The following is a 19,368-nucleotide window of genomic DNA, read 5'->3' as shown; positions in this document are numbered from 1 at the left end:
CAATTACCCCTCATCTTGGTCAAACTGTTAGTATCGGGCAACAACACATGGCTTCACAACCATGGCTAGTGCAATACCAACAACAGCAATTCCAACAAGTATACCATGGTTCTGAGCAACAAATCTTTGCTAATAGTGGACAGCCGTACATTCAAAATGGTCAAAATCAACCATTTTACAATGGTCATGCCCACCAACCTTACCAAAGTTACCAGCATCAAATGCATTATGCCGGTATGCAAAGACGAACTGCTCAAGCAATCCCATCTTATCCTGGGTATGCTTCACCTAACCTGAATCAACAGTTACTCTTTGTGGCAACTTTATAGTTACCTAATTTAAATAGGTTAACAAACGATCCAATCGCTTACGCCCCTTGGTGGCCAGCAATTCTGCATAAACTTCCATCAGATATTCCTAAATTTAATGGAAATCCGGGTGAAGATCCATCGAATCACGTGATGACCTTTCATCTATGGTGTTCATCAAACACCCTAAATGATGATTCGATAAGACTTCGCCTCTTTCAGAGGATGTTAACGGGTCTAGCGGCAAAATGGTACATTGAATTGCCTAGAGCTTCGTTCAACAACTTTAGTACGTTAGCCACAACCTTTTTAACCCATTTTCAGTTACCAATAAGGTATGAAACAGGAACAGAACTTCTTACCAACTTCAAATAGACAATAGCCACTCACATATCTGATCATATACATGAGTGGCGACATCGTCGTAGAATGGTAAAAACATATGTTCCCGATCAGCTCTTAGCTGAATGGTTTATAAAGTCATTACTACCTTCCATCATGGAAGATGTGGCAAAGGGGGGAGTCGTAACAGAAGAGCAAGTTATCGCTCGTGCGCAATATTTGGATTTGATTTACACTCAATCTGACACGCTCTACGATAAAATACCTGACGCCCCTAGATCGGAATTCTCAATTCCTCCTCCTCCTAAATCGAACAATGACTCTCATGCCGGCTATGGCGTGATTGGCACAACAGACACGAAATCGAAAAAGGCTACATCCAAAAAGGCCCGTAAGATTTCAAGTCAAAATGCAAAACATGAACATCTTGCTTCAGAAGTAAATGCCGTATCAACAGATAAAGGCAAAGAAACCAAACAACGAGGGAGCAAGAAGAAAGGCAAAGGGAAGAAGAAGAAACAGGAGGAATCATCACCTAAAAAATCTTCTTCAAACCCTCCTGGAGATAGGAAACCAAAAAATCCATGCTTTATATGCGATGAGGATCATTGGACCGCACATTGTCCACACAGAGCTGAGCTTAAGAAATTCTTCAAGAATTCAAAAACCTCCGCAGTGTTAACTGATCCGTTTCCAAATCTGGGAACAAATCTGGTTGAAAGTGGAAATGCTTCCCCGTCTCAAGTGCTAATGTTCTCGGTTTCAAAATAGCAAAATGATGCTTTGATATCGACAAGGAACAAAGATTATGGGAATCCACAGCTGTCAAACAACAAGGATAAAGATCAACCTAGTAGCTCGACAACAACTTCGACAGAAGTTGCGCCACCCACCATTCCAGAATTGACAATAAAACCGCCAAAAGGAGTAGTACACAAGTCGACATTTAATCCCCACGCTAGAGCGGCACAGCATTATAATATAGTGGAAGATTTGGCCCAATCGTCGTCCGCTATGTCGACTCTTGAAATACTACAAAAATGCCCATCCCAAAGGCAGGCTTTATTATCAGCCATTGGTGGGGTAGACCCAAAGGATTCCAATCATGTATCCTTCGACCATAAAGGATACGATCCTCAATTACCAGCTCAACTAGCTTTCCTTGTTCAAGTGAAAGCCCTCAACAAAACTGTTCATCGAACAATTATCGATGAGGGAGCATCTACATGCATTATGTCGATGAGTTGCTAGAAAACTTTAGGATCTCCAACCTTGTCGCGATCTTTGACGACATTAAAAGCATTCAACGGAAGGACATATACCCCATATGGTATCCTAAGTAACTTGAAAGTTGAACTAGGAGGGAAAATGGTAGAAATAGATGTTGAAGTCATCAATGGAAATATTGATTACAACATCCTACTAGGAAGACCATGGGTATATGCTATGGCGGCTGTTGTGTCGACCTATTTTAGGAAGATTGCATTTCCCTTTCAAGGAGGGATTACAATTGTCGATCAACAAAACTTCCTCCCCAATGGTTCTCAAGTTACAAGAAGCATTCCCATGATCCATGGAAGCCCCCATTCACTTCAAAATATCGGAGTAGGCCTACTAAAAGATCCTATACTAATGGGAACTTTCGCCCTTCCATCTCCAATCAACCTGGTGGAAGTAGCGTCAGTAGGAACCTGTAATATGATATCTTCTAAAAAGATCTCAGAAAACGATATCGACATGGATCATGCAGTGGTTTTACCCCCAAGCCCAACGGAAATATTGTAGCAATCAATGTTCCTAGCATGGGAGGCAAACCCAAATCAACGCTCATCAAGCGTTTGGATAGATAGGTCTAAAGAATATGGTACCCCTTCAGATCCTTGGTCGCGAGTGCATGTCACCGACGAAGGAATTGTCCAATCAATAGTAATTGAAGGGGCACCATGGAATGATTCCCACCATCGTTCCCTTCTTCCGGATTGTGGAGAAGATACTCAAGATGAACTTTATCATCCTTTAGTCTTTGATTTCCTATCAAATACTGTAAACACGGTGGATTCTGAGCGAAACTTGTCCAACATTGAAGAGACTATCGCCATAAATATATCGACCAAAATAGATGTTGTAGAGAATATTTATGTTGGCAAATGTTGTTCTCCTCCAGAAATGGAAATATATAACGCTCTTTTTCGCGAATTTAGAGATGTCTTTGCTTGGTCATACAGTAAAATGCCAGGCATTGACTCGAGTATCGTTGAACACGAAATTAAGATGTATCCAGATGTCAAACCAGTACGACAACGGCTAAGGCAGGTGCACCCCAAGAAAGCCACTGCCATTAAGGCAGAAGTTGAAAAACGTCTCCATGCTGGTTTCATCTACCCGGTTCCTCTAACCGATTGGGTATCAAATATTGTTCCTGTTATGAAAAAACAAGGAACAATTAGAGTGTGCGTCGATTATAGGGATGTAAATCAAACTTGTCCAAAAGACAACTACCCTACACCCTTCATTGACCAGATAATTGATGAATGCGTAGGATGCGAAATCTTTTCATTCATGGATGGATTCTCCAGGTATAATCAAATAAATATCCGCCCACAGGACCAGTCAAAGACTGCATTTATTTGTCCGTGGGGCACGTTCACATATCGAAAATTACCCTTTGGTTTAAAGAACGCAGGGGCGATGTTTCATAGGGCAGTGAATTATGCCTTCCATGACATCAAAAACATTGTTCAACCATACCTCGACGACCTATCGGCTCATTCGCGGAAGCGGACTGATCACCCGCAGCACTTAAGAGCGATATTTCTATGTTGCCGACACTACAAGATACGACTCAATCCACACAAATGTGTATTTTGCATCAGTTCTGGTCGTTTACTTGGCTTTGTAGTCTCAAAGGACGGGATTCGTCTCGACCCATGTAAGGTCCAGGCAATCATAAATTTTCCTCCACCTTCCAATTTGCTTCAGATTCATAAACTCCAAGGGAAAGCAAACTTTCTGAGGAGGTTCATTCCAAATTACGCTGAACTTGCTAAAGGTTATACACGTCTTTCGAAAAAGGAAGTGCCCTTTGTCTGGGATCCGGTTGCGCAAGCTTCCTTTGATGCTTTAAAAGAATTACTAATGAAAGCATCATTAATGTACACTCCTGATTATCAAAAAGATTTTAACCTGTATCTGGCTGCAGCGGATACGACCATTGCAATGGTTTTAGTTCAAGAAGTCGATGGAATTGAACATCCTATATATTATTTAAGTAAAAACTTAAATGATACGGAAAGAAAATATTCTTACGTTGAAAAGCTAGCACTTGTAGCTGTTCAAGCGATACAGAGATTTCGACACTATGTCCTCTTTCGAAAAACTACCATTCTGTCAGATTGCAACCCCATGACTTATATATTGTCGCGACAGTTGCTGGGGGGAAAATATTCAAAATGGATAGGAATCCTTCAAGAGTTTGATCTGGAATTCGTAAAATCCAAGTCGAAGAAAGCTCTAGTCTTCGCAGAATTATTGTGCGATCTCCCATCGTCGTCCAACGATGACACATCCGAAGAAACAATCGTGGACGAAAGTTTATTTCTGATATCTTCAAGCAATGAGTGGTATGGAGATATAATAATTTATCTCCAAACACAAAAATACAGGCCAAACACCTTCCACTCCGAACAAAAACGTATTTGATACCAAGCAAAAGACTACATGATCGTCGGTGATACACTTTACCGTCGTGGTATCGATACAGTTATGAGAAGGTGCCTCACCCATGAGGAGGCTGAAAAAGTCCTGAATGATTGTCATTCAGGCGCGTGTGGGGGGCATCAATCTGGATATGCTACAGTGCAAAAATTTTTACGAGCAGGATACTTCTGGCCAACAATGTTCAAAGATTGCATAACCGCAGTCAGAAGTTGCCATGCTTGTCAAATTTTCGATAGCAAAACCAGAAAACCACCCGCACCTCTGCAGCCAATAGTGGCTGTTGGGCCATTCTCCAAATGGGGCATAGATTTCATGACATGTAACCCCACCTCGACTGGGGGGCATGGGTATATCATAGTCGCGGTTGACTATTTTACCAAATGGGCCGAGGCAATGCCTACATTAGATAATACTGGTGAAACAGCTGCCCTCTTTTTTTTCAATCATGTAGTCGCCAGATTCGACGTACCACAGGCTATAGTCACAGATCATGGATCGTATTTTCGCAATCACATGATGGTCGAATTAGCTGCCAAACTAGGGTTGTCTCATGACAACTCTACTCCATATTATCCGCAAGCCAACGGACAAGTTGAAGCAATCAACAAGGTCCTAAAGCGCATGCTGCAAAGGATGATTGGAGTTCACAAAAGAAGATGGCACCTAATCCTGTACTCAGCTTTGTGGGCTTATCGAACATCGGTAAGGAATGCAACTGGGTTTACACCTTTCCAACTGGTATATGGCCTGGAAGCAGTTTTACCAATCCAGTGCGAAATCTCGTCTCTCAAACTCGCAATTGATCTCCTCCCCGGAACTTCCGAAGAAGAAGCTCGTTTCTTGGAATTAATCCAATTGGATGAAACCCGTCATGATGCCACTTTGGCTAACGAAGCCCATAAGAAACGAGTCAAGGTGCAGTTCGACAAAAATGTCAAACCCCGTGTCTTCTCGGAAGGTGACCTGGTCTTACTTTACGACCAAGAATCCGATAAATTGGGAGCAAGTAAATTTAAGTCTTTATGGATGGGCCCCTATATTGTTAAACGAGTGTTAGAAAAAGGAGCCTACGAGTTAATGGATTATGACGGAATTCCACTGGCGCAACCTCGTAATGGGTTGTACCTCAAGCGTTACTATGCGTAATGGTAACCTGTATGCTTTTGTTATGTTTTTGTTTTCGCTAAAGTGTTTATTTTTGGTCAAGTAATCCACTTTTTACATTTTTTGCAGATGTCAAACCTATTGGGGTCATGTGTTGGATATGCCGACGGAGCAAGTCGTAGTTCACGGAACCTATCTTCCGCAGCTTGGGCTATTTTTGATCCAAGCGGCGAGTTAGTAAGTTTCAGAGGGGTATGTATTGGTCGATCAAAAAATAACATCGCTGAATATAGCACGTTGATAGAACTTCTCTCTGATGCCATCACACATGGTATATGTCGACTAATTGTCAGGCTAGACTCACAACTTGTAATACTACAACTCACGGGTATATATTCCGTCCGAAACCTAGCTATTTATTGCATGTTCCTAAGGGTTAAGATTTTGGAAAGACAATTTGATTTTATTCAATATCAACATATTTCCAGAAACTTAAACACATTAACTGACTCATTAGCAAATTATGTGTTAGATAGACATTTGCAACATTTATAAAAAGAAACATACCATCAATGTTTGCATTTGGATCATGTAACTTAACCAAAGTAAAACTCCAAAAATAAAAAATATATATAACTGTTTATGGTTTACACATAATGTTCTGTAACCAAGACAAAATCGGTCAAATGACCAAAAAACTCAAAATGCTAGGGGGCACCCTAGTTTAATGATGCTCGTGATAGCAAGTCACAGCCTGTGCGATCATGCGTAAGAGATGAATCCATCGTCTTGGCACACCAATAGTATGCCGCTGTAACCTCAAAGGTAGCTCGTCAGTCCTCACATCTGGAATACCAAGAGTGAGGCCCTCAACATGCTCCTGTAATGCTGTGAGAGTCTCGGCCACATCGAGGTCATGAAGGATAGCCCTTCCAATGGCCTCTCCTGCTGGGGTGGCAGCTGGTACTCTCAGGCGAACTACTGGACGAACAGGACCAACATCTGCATGTACACATGAGTTTGATTAAAGTCTTGATAGAATAAAGCACAAGGACATTATAAATGAAAAACAATAAATAGGAATATGGTCAAAGATTTTACCAATGGCGCCCCACTGTTCGCCATTCGGCAGTACTAAATCTGGATCACCCCAGAAGTCCATGCCCGGTATGGATACTCAGAATAAACCATCTCCTGACAATCAAACCACCTAAAGAAGGTATCAGAAAATGAAATCTAAGACTGACCGGCATGCCTAGACATATGGTCAACCCATCTTTGCATACGTGGTTCAGTAGGTGAAGGTAAATCGAGTGCAATATACTGCAGCTGCATCAGTGGTATCTTCTCCAAGGCAAAGGTGGTAAAAATAGAACCATACCCAAAGTTCTTCAACCTCCCGCTCTTTATCTTGATCAAATGTTCTTTCATCACAAGAAGTACTGCGTCGCACCAGTTGAACACCTTCGGTTGGAGGCATTCCAAGGCATACTGCATATAAGATCGGTTGGCTACATGAAGAGCTACACCACCGGCCATCCTACCAAAAGTAAATAGAATAGTCTTGAGGGACCTGACAGTGACATCACGGATGATGATCTTGCCGTCTTTACTCGGCTGAGATCCTTCTCTGCAGTACTGACGAACATAATCCCTCACAGAGTCGCCTCCTCGGGCCGAACCTGATAAAGAGATGGGGGCACCCCGCCTCGACAAGCCAGTCAAGAAATAGATGTCTACTACAGTCAAGGGGATAGATTTGCCCCTGATCTGGAAAACCTGGTTGGTAGGATCCCAAGCATCGAGCAAATACTGCAGTAAGTTGATCTGCTGTCTCATGCTAGAAATGCGGAAGAACTTCAGCAAGCCACAGTTCCGTAGTGCGTTTACTGTAACCGGATCATGTAGGGCAAGCATGTCCTCTTCTTCATGCTCATGTTCTCACCATGTAATGGTCATCTTACTCCAAAGATCTCTGAAAAACAAACAAGAGAGGAGTTAGATCCTGATTTTGGTAAGAAACAGGCAAACTTTCCATCAAAAATTGTGCATTAAATTCCTTTTATGCGCCCAACGCACCTACAGCAGTGTTCTGGGTGCGTTGAATGTCAGATATCCTTTAGACAGGCCAACATTCAATGCACCTTTCGATACACAGAGGGTGTGCTGAAAGAAGAACGCGTTTTTCAAACCCCAGGGGCTCAGAAAAACTAGGAATCAAGCTCAGAATGTAAAATGGAAACCATGAAATGGAAGAGCTCGGGTTTAGCTCCTACTTGGTCCAGGCGGTGCCGAGAATCATCCACAGAATCTCCCGAAATCAGCTGATGAAAATCAACGGGAGAAAGCACCTCCAAAGCTCCAACAAACCAAAGTTCAAATGAAATGGTAAAATGAGAGGTAAAAACACTTTTTCATTACTTTTTACGTAGTTCAAAGTAAAATATTAGTATTCTAACTCGTTTTCAAGCATATCTTGTTCATTTCTGACTAGTTTGATGAAGCATTTGAAAATACAGTACAATCTTTGAAAGAACAAAGCTATTTATGGTTAAATAAAAAAGGGACCATTCAATCGAGCAGTTTTAGCACATAGTTCAAGCTCGTTAAAAAATAAACATAAGACATGAGCAAATGTTTCCCCCGACATTTAAGCTCGTTAAAAAATGAACTATTCCCCAGTAAATAACCATCGTGAATGTAGTACTTCAGTCGTTAAAGCCTTGGTCGTGTTTGCACCGTCACCTCCACTTTTTGATTGGCCGATCATTCACCTCCATTTGATTGTTTACCCATTTTGAGGAATAGTTGCGAAGAGTGATTTCACTAGACATCCTTGTGACACTGCCGTAATTGGAAAATTCCAAACCTTAACTGGAATCAGCTGCTACTCGTTTTATCACTCGTTCCTCAAAAGACGAGTCTCCTTTAAGCTCTTTTCAACTAACTCGTAAAATATGAAAAGATTGCCGAGCCATTGGCCTCTCCAGCTCGTTAAAGGGACAGGAAGTGCCATCCCTCCTCTAGATTTTAATCTTTTTGGACCTGAGGGATTATTACACAAAAAGATCGAGTGCTTGTTTTGCTCGGCTCGTTAAAAGTATTGAAAATCCATCCCTTCTGTATTGTTTTATACTGTTTCGGACTTAAGGGATTAGATGACGAAAAAAGAATTTTGGAGTTACCTTTACGTTCCTTTTCAGACTCTCTAAAATTGAAAAGGACCGAGTTATCTTTGTTGTTAAACTCGTTAAAAAGATTAATAGCGACAAACTTGTCTATAGACGAGAACGAGTTTCACTATCGCTAGGCTCGTTAAAACATAGCAATGGGTTTGCCCGAAGGGAAAATTATAGAACAAGCATATGTTATCCTCCTCAAGCTTGACAAAAATAAAGAGGTACTGGTCAACAATGATTGGGGAAAATTGGGAAGAAAACTTGAAGAAAACTTTGTTGGTAGCAAGTCGCTCTTGAACATGACACTTCCACTCCGTGTCCGAGTCGGGTTGGGTTGTTTCATTCACCGGTCACATCACCATGGTCACACCATACCATCCACATTTGGGGTTAATGCTACCAATCCATCACATCAGTGTCGTCGATATGTTCAAGAGAAGTCATTCAGAGAATTCACCTGTGTCTCACCCACTACCATACATTATACTCCATTCTTTCATGACCGCCACCCTGAACCTTATATCACCAGATCGTTTTCACCTCCATTAAAATCATTTGCTCCATTCCATGTCATTGATGTGGGATTCATTAAGGCCCTCCTGTGATAGATCACTTCTTGTCGACATCAGCTCATTATCCAAGAAGTTGATCTAGGAACACCCCTTTCAGTACTTTGAAGCTTGCATGCCTCAATGGCAAGTTTCTCACTTCCGGTGATAGGTTTACATCAATGGCCTTCGACCAAAAGATTTTGCGTGTTGTTCGACGCCAAGTCCTTTATTCACACCACATGGATTGTACTGCAGTACCTTGAGGGTCATTATCATTATCGATGATTCCTCTCACGCTTGTTAACAGTTTACATCATTGACTGGTAATCAAGCGATGTCTTTCCATGTTCGACTTCAGAACATTTCTCACATGGATCGACTTGTACTTTGAGTGAAGATCGGACGAGATTGAAGACCCCGGATCTAGTTTCATCCATCCGGGCTCCGATATATATTCAGGGAAATAAAGACATTAAATGTACATCATTGCTACACAGATAATCATCCACTCAAAAGGATGATGGCTCTATCAGAATCATCAGTCTACACTCAAACGATTGTCTGTCCTATGTACATGAAAATGAATTTATAAAGCTGAGCATGGGAATACCTGCCTCAGCTAGATCATGAAAATAGTATGAAGATAATGTATTGTATTGTATCTTATTACAGGTCTCCTCCTAGCATTGAAAGAACCTCGGATTCTCATAATAAAGCATTTCACCCGACACCAAAAGATTAACGGCCTCATACTTTAGGGGGCAACTGTTATAGACATTTTTAGGCCCTACAACCCAAAGCATGAAATGTCCATAAACCAAGGGCTCCTAAGTCCCTAAAAGTGTTGTTCTAACCCCTAAAGGAACAAGGTCAACAGATTACAGCTTCGCCAAGAAGTTCTCCATGAGAAACTGCTCAGAATTGGTCAAAACAGGATCATTGCAGCTGCTCCACTGGCTAAGTGCGTTGCATCTCACCCAAATACACTGTGAGGGTGCATTACATTTCAAAAGTCCCTTCTGTGGGGTGCGATGGGCGAGAAATGACAAATGGCAGTGTCATTCTGCGAGGTGGAGAGGCAATGGAAGCTTCCAGAATCTTCTCCTGTGACACTTGCCTCACTGAATTCAACCAAGGATGAGTAAGAGGCCATCAGTCTCCAAGTGGAAGCAAGAACAATCAGAGAGAAGAAACTAATCAAATCACAAGCTGACTCATCCCCCTTACAGATATCTATATATGGATCCCTCACCCCAGAGATCCGGAGGCTAGAATTTTGCATATTGTAAGGAATTGCTGTTGGTTTACTGAGACAAACATCAGATTGTTGGGTGATCTAAGCTAATTGTTTAAGGTGAAGAGGGGCTTCTTTGCTGGGAGGTTGATGCTGGGTCAAAACAACCAGTTGTAACTCCTCTTGGCTCTTTTCTTGTTTATCAATAAAAGCTATTTGAGTTTTCCTCCATGCTTTTGTGTCATTGATGCTTGTTACATTTGTATGGTCAATTTACATCTGACCCTAGATTGTTTATGATTATAGGTCCATGTCTTTGTATAGTGCTATGCTTTTGTGATCTTACAGGTACTTTGTGAAGCTGGGTGTGCAAGGGAGCAGGTAGATGAGGACTATCAAAGAAGAGAGGGACTAAATCAGGAGATTGGCGCAAGACAGAGGTTGGTCTTTCTGTTCCTCTCTATCTATAATTCATAAAGGAAAAACAAAAGTAGCCTTTCTCTGTTTTTTTCTAAGGCAACTGTCACACCTTAGTGGGATAGAGCAGTTCTAAATAGACACTTTTCCCTGTAACAACCTTGTGGTAAGTTTTTAAAAATCTTGAGTGCCCTTCTAAGGGAGAAGTTTTCAATTCCATAAGAATCTTTTTCTTGAGTTGGGAATTCCTACAGAGGTATAAGCGATCTTTGTACCATAATGAATCATTTTTCCAGCTAAATGTATCAGATGTACTGGAATCTTGTTGCAACTTTTGAATAAGTACCCACACTTCTTCATCATTCTTCCATTCCTCCCTTGCTTCGTTTATCCATTCTGGTTGGATAATAGAAGTGGCGCACAACAATGCTTCCACATCCTCATCCTTTCTTGAGAGTACATCTGCCACCACATTTTGCTTCCCTTTTTTGTAAATGATTTCAAAGTCATAACCCAAAATCTTTGTGACCCACTTTTGTTGCTCTTCAGAGGATAATCTTTGTTCTAAAAAGTATTTAAGGCTATCATGATCCGTTTTTACCTTGAAGTGTCTTCCCATTAGGTAGGATTGCCACTTCTTAAGTGCATGTAGTATTGCCAACATTTCCTTCTCATAAATAGATTTGTGTAAAAACTTTCCCTTGATTGGACGACTTTCAAAAGAAATGGGTGTTTCATCTTGCATTAAAACAACACCAATTCCATTTCCTGAAGCATCACATTCCACAATAAAGGTTTTTGTGAAGTCCGGTGTAGCTAAGACTGGTGCTTGGCACATTGCCTCTTTAAGATGTTCGAAGGCCTTTGATGCTTCTGGAGTCCATGAAAATGCATCTTTCTTTAATAATGTTGTTAGAGGTGCTGCTATTCTCCCATAATTCTTAACAAACTTGTGATAATACCCTATCAACTCGAGAAATCCTCGTAGATGCTTTATGGATGTGGGGATTTTCCATTCCTTAATGGCTTTTTTTTGCTAGGGTCTACCTTAACTCCTTCATGAGATACAATATGACCCAGATATTCCACCTCTTGTACTCCAAAGAAACATTTGGATCTTTTTTCATATAATTGTTTCTCCTCCAATAGTTGTAGCACCATGTCAACATGTTCAACATGATCCTTCCAAGACTTGTTGTAGATTAGTATATCATCAAAAAATACTAACACAAATTTTCTAAGTAAGGGTTTGAAAATGGAATTCATCAAACCTTTAAATTCTTCCTCTTCACAATATATGTAGAATAATTTCTTCTTAGCACACTTATGGCCTTTAGTGTATTTGCTATCACAACTATAACAAAGCCCTTTTGCTCTTTCTTCTTCCAATTGTTGTGGTGTCAACCTTATAGGTTGTGGAAGACTAGGGGCAACGACACTTCCATCTTTATAGTTGTGAGCAGTATGCTTCTTAGTTGCCATAATTTTTCTTTCCACTTTTCTTGCTAACCTGAATGCCTTCTCTGATGAATCAAGTTCCCAAAGGCAAACATCATGTTGGATATTATCCCTTAAAGTCCTTATGAACACATCAATCCTATGCTCCTCTGGAATATTTTTTACCCTTATGTTAAATTTTTGGAACTCCTCAATGTGCTCCATTATTGAACCCTTTTGTTTGAGAATTATCAATTGGCTTAAAAAAGTGTTACTTTTTGTATCCTCATAATGTGTTGTCAATTCTTCCATAAAAATTGCCCAAGTGATAATCTGTTTACGAGAGTAAAGCCATTGATACCATAAAAACTGATTTGCTTTCAAATATAAAGTTGCAATACGTACCTTTTTTGTGTTTTGCACATTATTTAGATCGAAAAATTGCTCCATCTATAATATCCATGTTGCGGGATCCTTGCCATCAAACTTCCTCATATCGATTTTTGGAATATGGTGAGTATTCAATCCAACATTAGAGTCTATGAAATCATGATTAACATTTTCTTTGTTCACATCATGAGTTTCCTTTACTACCCTTGCACCATTAGTAAGTATTTCTTGTAGAAAATTTGTCAAATTTGTCTTCAAATCTGCCATGCCTGTCTTCAAATTTGAGTTCAAATCTATCTTCAAATTGTCTATCTTAGCTTCCATGCCATTGATCTTAGCTTCCATGCCATTTATCTTAGCTTCTGTTAGCTTTTGTGAGAGTGACACTTTTTGCACTTGGTCTTGTAATTTTGATATATCATGTAGCATTTCTTCCTCTTTTTCATGAGTCATGCTAGAGCTTTCAGGTTGCTTACTAGGTGTTTGCATTTTCTTTCCTCGGGGCATTAGTTACTGAAAATAATGCTCTACTATGCCCTTTCAAATATTTCAAAATATTTTTTCAAACCAAGCTTAAGCAAGAATTTAAAAAAAATCTACACACTTTTTTTCACTTTGTTGGAGCTCGATATTGCCTCTGATGTATCTATGTAATTTCGGATCATCCAGTTTTGAAATTGCAACCTGCAGTAGCCCTCTATGTTCTCCTTCCAATGCCACCAGTCTGATCCAAATTGGATTCTCCAAGGAAGATTTATGCCAAATCTCTCACAATGACCTGATTATAGAATAGTTTAGTTGAGCGAACTTGTACGACGTGCCACGTGTCCCTGTTTCGACCTTTGGAATTGAAAAATATATACAAAAAACTACTGTCCATCCTATTTTTATACCTTCTTATGAAATTTCAATCCAATGCTCAGAGAGAAAGTTATGACGATTTTCCCTAGGTCACCTATTTGGAATATAATTCAGGAATCTGAAAAAAGACCAACGTCCTCAGATCATATCTTCACAAATATAGCGCGAAAAGCTCTGAAATTTGGACCCAAGGTTTAGCGCAATTTTGTCTCAAATGGGTTTTTTTTTTTTGCTTCTGAAACATCGCAGAAGAAAAGTTATAGCGAAAATTCCATGATGACCTATTTGGAGTAGTGAAACCCTAGAATCCAAATGCTCTAATACCAAATGTTATGAAACTAGCTCACAAAAAGATAGACAAGATAGATCAACGCCTTAGAATTCAGCCTCTTTGAGAGGGCAACCTCCTTTACATTATAGAAATGAATGATTCCTTGATGATTCAAATGACAAAACCTCCTTTCTATATATAGGAGTTTAAGGAGTCACAATATAACCCAACCGACCTAACAATAATAATATAAAGGCACAAAAACAACAATAAAGGGATTCTATGGGGCATAATAATAACAATATGGGGACAATAGGGGCACAACAATATTAATAAGGGATACAACTACAATAGTAATGAGGTAATCACTAGTATTATAGGGACCTAATAGGCCATTCGTACCCTGCCACTTGGCACTTCCCCATTCATTGAGGAGTTTTGCTAGGTCATCTTCTCCTACCACCTTTTCAAGTCAAACCTAACTTTGACTTGCTCTAACTTCTTCATATCAGCTTGGATTCGAGTGTCATTCACATTTTTGGAATCGGGATGATGAGCACTTCGAATTGATGCTAATTTTATCAAGATTCTTCCACTTTGAGTTTTGAGCCTTTTTACCATGCCATTGATACTTTTTAGAGATCCACCTAGACCATTAGTGGTGACACGTGTTCACCCGGATTTGACCCATTAGGCCACCCAATAATGTTGAAACTGCCTACCATGTTTCTTGTCATACTGCCACACCATGCTGATGTGATATGCCATTATTGCTTCTCAAAGCCAATTTTATGGCTCCATGTGTCTTACCAGAGGAGAAAGAACAGGGCCCATCAATCCTTGCTTTTGGAACAGGAGCTTCGTTAATTTTTGTTAGCATTCCTCGATGCTTTTTAGTGCTATGGAAACTATCATATATTGTAACTTCTAAAGGTTCCTCTCTTAAGAAGTTCCTATATTCTGATATCCAATATGCCAATGTCCCAATGTTCTGATGTGCTGATCTTCAGGGTTCTGATATCCGATATGACGATGTCTCGATGTTTCAATGTGCTGATCTACAGGGTTCCGATATCCGATATGCTGCTTGCTCCGATATCTCATCCTTTTTAAGGCTTCAAATCCCTGGATTTCGGCAGACCATATCTTTTGATCTAGGAGTTCATTTTTGGACTTTTGCATATCATTGGAAATCTCTTCCAGAGCACCTCTCATTGGATAGGGTCCAATGTAGGGTTTGAGTCTATCTACTACCTTTGATATGGTTGTAAAATTTCTGCCACACTTTTCTCTTTGACTCTTCTTGTAATTAGAATGATGAACTCCTAGCCACCATAGTCATCATTTTATGGATTCTCCAGTAAGCCTACTATTGTGATGATTCTCTACATAAAGCCTAAAACTACCATGGAATTCCATCTGGTCCATCACTGTGGTCATCATTTTATGGTTTCTTCAGTAGGCCGACTACTATGATGACTTTCTACAAAGCACTCCAACAACCATGGGATTCCTCCGGAACACCTAATCATTATGCCGACCCTTATTGACATCAATGTCAACCCTAACACAACCACCCATACACCACCAATTGTCCAACAATCTCCCCCTTTGGCATTGATGGAAACACCATAAGATCCCTGTAACGCTAGGCATGATCTACAGTGATGCCAATCTTCTCCCACTTTGACTTCAATGGAAAAGAATACTTCTTGAACCATTGCAAAGAATACTCCCCCTGAACCATTGCATCCTACTCTCCCATGAATTCCACATGCTGAGTAGCTAACACCACCTACCAAAATGAAGTCATTTAGAGGGAGGAGTCACAACTCATATCTGCCTCCTAATATATTCAAATGGTTCTCTTGCTAGTGGCTTCATAAAGATATCTGCCAATTGCTATTTAGTGGCCACATACTCAAGTATGATAATATTGGTTGCAACCTATTCCCTCAAGTAATGGAATTTGATAGGAATATGCTTAGTCTTTGAATGCATGACTAGATTTTTGGAGATGTTGATGGAACTTGTGTTTTCACACATTATTGGAATGGGATCAATCATCTCTACATGAATATATTTCAAGGTTTTCTTCATCCACAAAATCTACATACAACAAGTAGCAATAGTAATATACTCTGCTTTAGTTATCGAAAATGAAATGGAGGCCTGTTTCTTTCTGACCCACAACACCAAGCATTTTCCCAGGAAGAAATCTACACTAGAAGCATTATTCCTTTCATCAAGGCTTCCATCTTGTTGTATCTCTGAGATGGTAATGGTTAGCTATCACGCCAAGGCATCTAAGATAATTGTTTTGGGAGTTTTGTCTTAATTTGGAGGACCAATGTATGAAACAGATATAAAATAGTGATGCCTAACCTTTTGAATAATATTAATATTAAAACAAAGGGCTGCTATTAAAATTCATGTAGTGATATAGATTGTATGTTGTTGAGCAGAAACAAAGAAATGATATGATTTTTACAATATTCAAATTGAACATAAAACAATCATAAGTATGAAATCCTTTAAAACATGTTCAAAAGGTGTAACAGAATATGCTTAAGTTTACAAAAGGTGCTATTGATATAATAATTAAGAGAGAATTAATTAAACAAACAGTTAATATAATTCATTCTCTTTATAGATGATCACTTCAGAAGCTTATAAGAATAGATTGAAACTCAATTATTCCTACCTAGTTATCTCTGTAAAACATAAGAATATGAAGAAAAACACTGTGAATATAACTGGAAAAACTTACAGGAAAAACGAAACTGTATGAACCAGAATTCAGAATCCTCAACTTTGTATTAATGTTTCAAAAAAGTCAAGTACATTTAATGTCTAGAAATGCTTCTTCAAGGGTGCAACCCTTAATAACTCATAAAAGAGATTTATTTATACAATAATAGAACTAAGAAAATATCTCAAACTATTTTACAAAAATAGATGATTACAAAATCAGAAATATAAACTACTAGTTGATGTGGCACTATTTTTTTGCTGAGTTGTTGATGACTATTGCTGGAAATATTGAGAATTGTTGAAGCTATGCTGACTATTCCTTTAAACGCTGAATGATGTTAGATCACCCTTTAGTCAAGTAAATTTGTCAATTATTCCTAGTGTTTCTTTTTTGGAACAGATATCTTAATTACTCTTCTGTAAATTTCATCCATCTCTGTATATTTAGTAAAAGTGGGTTTACTAAAAATATGTGTCTGATTTAAAAATAAAGAAAGTATCCCTGAGTGTATTTACTATAAGTGCTGGTGTTGTTGAACCTCTTATGTTTGAAATTGAAGCTGCATGTTTTCCCACTTCTATCCATTTTTGAACATAATCCTCAATTGGAATCAATTTGTCATTAATCAAAAGGATGGAGGGTAAACCCTTGCTGGTCAAGGGTTCTATTCTGCTGAAAACGGTTGAACCATGGTATTGACATTGCTGCACTTTTCCTACAGATGAAGGATGAGGTTTTTCTTGGTGATGATCTTCTTTACCTCTAATATAGTTTCCTTCACATCGAACTCAAAAGAAGTCTGCTTTTGATAGTGAGTAGCAGTCCTAGGATGTGAAATTTGGGCTTGTAAGGAATACATCTGCATATTTCACTTTTCAGAGTCAAAGACTAAGAGAAGCTTGGCTTGAGAGCTGGAATAATGCTTCCAAAATTAGGTATAAGTGTTCAACTTCAATTCTTCATTTCTCCTTTTAATCGCACTAAAGACATGGAAAATTTCTTCCTCCTTATCCTTCGAGATGTCTCCACTAGTCTGAGTTACTTGCTTTTCATGAGAAGTAGTATAATGAGTTGGGGACAGTGTAGATTGTCCACCAAATTGTGTATAAAGCATAGTATCTCCAAGTCCATCTAATGTTGTCTTTTGAGGTTCATTTGTTTCACCAACGATCATAGAGATCCTTGGTCTCTTCTTTCTCTGCACTATTCTGAAGCCTTGGCTTGATGCTTCAGTTGTAGGAGAAGACTGTTCTTCCCTTCCTCTTTTTGCTGGCTTTTCTTGTGCAAGTGGTGTTGGAAATAATACTGAGAGGGGGGGGTGAATCAGTATTATCAAGCAATTTACCAAATCTTCCTTATTTGATCTTTTGAATTATTCTTGCATATCAGTACCATAAAATAATGAGCATGAATAAAGAAAATAGACAGTCACACCAAAGGACACAAGATGTAAGGTGGAAACCCAATGCGGGAGAAAACCACCTGCTGCAATATGTCTCTATCTTCTTTCAAGAAATTCTTTTTACAATGATTTTGTACTGGTGCAGTCCTTTACCAGCACGCAGGCTGCAACCTGCAGAGAGCTACAACTCTCTCTCGTTTTCCAGTCTCTCCTGGAAGGGAGCTACAACCCCCTACTTCTTTTCATGAAGAATCAAATGATCAACAAGTATACAACAGATACAGTCCACTACAGATATCAGATCAGTAATTACAGAAATAACCCAGAACACCTTATGAACAGAAATATACAGTTAACAGATCATCTTAAGACAGGGACGCATATTTTCTTTCTGTGACCTGCGACTGGACGCAGTCTACCTTCCACTGTTCTGCGTGCTGACGCACTGTTCCTCTATGCCTTGCTGCGACCGGCGCACTCAGAAACACTATCGCGCCGCGTCTTTTGCTTCAGAGACGCACCCAATAACACATTCGCGCCGCGTCCTTTGCCTCAGAGACGCACCTGAGCCTTTACTGTACTGCGTCCCGGCGCACTTTCCCTTCACTGAACCTGCGTCCCTTCAGATATAAAAGATATGAGGACTTCAGAACCAACCCAAACACTCAGATCCATAGATCTGATCATGCGCCATAGAGATCACAGTCCATTAGAAGATTCGCCTTCATAGATCTGGACTAGATCTCACCAAAAGATGTTCAACCAAGATGATGCTTAATCCAAATGAACTCCTTTGCTTTATATAGGCAAGCTTCTCCCCAAAACATGGAACAAAACCACGAGCCGACACCATAGAAACACAAAACCGTCGGCTAGATACCACACAAGAAACCCCCACGTGCTTTTCTCTGCCTTGAAATGTGTGCACTGGGCGGACGCACCTCCTGAACGGCTGGCCTGCGTCCCTGGACGCGGGTTCTGTATGGTATACCTGCGGGGACGCACTTTCTGAACATATTTCCTGCGTCCTTCTTGATTTATCACCTGAATGGGTTTGCCATCAAGGACAACACCTGAATCATAAAGCCAACAATCTCCCCCTTTGGACTTGATGGCAACCACATAATCTTCAGCTTCATTCTCCCCCTTTGACATCAAGGGCAAAGGGTATGCTCCCCCTATGCTCATGCATCTCCAGATCTGTAACCAGAAAACCATCATGAAGGAGATAGAGACATATTGCAGCTATTTCCAAGATCTCCTTCTCCATAATGCCAACAATGCATTATGTGCTCCCCCTGAGCCTATACCACCAATAGGAAGATGATCAACAGTAAGATGATGCATCAACAACCCCCAGCTTTTGCCTGAGGTATTCAAAAGTGTCCCTGGGCAATGGT

This window comes from Pinus tabuliformis, chromosome 3_2 (genome assembly GCF_031772625.1).
Source record: "Pinus tabuliformis cultivar Carrire ecotype Pingquan chromosome 3_2, CPIR1, whole genome shotgun sequence".
Lineage (NCBI taxonomy): Eukaryota > Viridiplantae > Streptophyta > Pinopsida > Pinales > Pinaceae > Pinus > Pinus tabuliformis.
This window is presented reverse-complemented; position numbering follows the sequence as displayed.